The sequence below is a fragment of the Orycteropus afer genome, unplaced genomic scaffold, assembly GCF_000298275.1.
Source record: "Orycteropus afer afer isolate SDZICR_OR568_19922 unplaced genomic scaffold, OryAfe1.0 scaffold00224, whole genome shotgun sequence".
In the NCBI taxonomy this organism is placed as follows: Eukaryota; Metazoa; Chordata; class Mammalia; order Tubulidentata; family Orycteropodidae; genus Orycteropus; species Orycteropus afer.
Window position 1 is genome coordinate 2,636,416 of NW_006921811.1, and position 1,017 is coordinate 2,637,432.

The following is a 1,017-nucleotide window of genomic DNA, read 5'->3' on the forward strand; positions in this document are numbered from 1 at the left end:
ATGTCCTTCTTCAGCAATTGGTCCCTTCTGATGATGGGTCCAAAGTAAGATGAAGTCTGACCACCTCTGCTTCTACAGAGCATTCAGACTATACTTCTTCCAAGGCAGATTTATTTGTTCTTCTGGCAGCCTGCCTATACTCAATATGTTTCACCAACACCACAATTCAAATGTATTAATTTTTTGGTTTTACTTTTTCATTGTGCAGTTTTCCTATGCATGTGAGGTCATTGAAAAGACAATGGCTTAGGTCAGGTGTCCCTTAGTCATCAAAGGGACACCTTTGCTTTTTAAGATTTTAAAACAGTCTTTTTGCAGCAGAAGGCGCTCTGGTGGTGCTGTGATTAAAGCATTGGGCTGCTAAACAGAAGGGTGGTGATTTGAACTCACAAGATTCTCCATGGGAAAAAGATGAGTCAGCCTGCTTCCATAAAGATTTACAGCCTTGAAAACCCTATGGAGCCATTCTACTTTGTCCCACAGGGTCACTATGAGTCAGAATCAACTCAATGGCAGTGGGTTTGGTTGTTTTGGTTTTGTTTGTTTGTTTGTTTTTCAGCAGATGTGTCCAATGCAATATATCATTTGATTTCTCGACCTACTTCCATGAGCATTGATAATTGGTCCTAGATAGATGAAATAAGAATGAATAAGAAAGACCAAAGAAAAATTGATATATTTTGATTGTGGTCTTGGTGAAGAAAGGTTGGGCAATCCTACTTCCGTAGTGACACTCCCTCGGAAACCCAAGGAGGGGTCGCTATGAGTCAGGGCTGACTTGATGGGAAACAACAACAACAACAACATGGACTTCCAGAAGAACAAACCAATCTGTCTTGGAAGAAGTACAGCCAGAATGTTCCTTAGTAGCAGGAATGGCCAGACTTTGTCTCTCAGCCTTTGATCACATTATCAGAAGGAACCAGTCTCTGGAGAATATCATTTTTGGTAAAGTAGAGGGTTGGAGAAAAAGAGGACAACCCTCAATGAGATGGCTTGAGACTGTGGCTGCAACAA

At 41.2% G+C, this 1,017-nt stretch overlaps 1 protein-coding gene across 1 annotated transcript in view; it reads left to right on the forward strand.

Moving 5' to 3' along the window:
* Nucleotides 1-1,017, forward strand: part of CLNK (cytokine dependent hematopoietic cell linker) — a 139,978-nt gene that overhangs the window by 109,722 nt on the left and 29,239 nt on the right. The gene's annotated exons all lie outside the window — the stretch shown is intronic.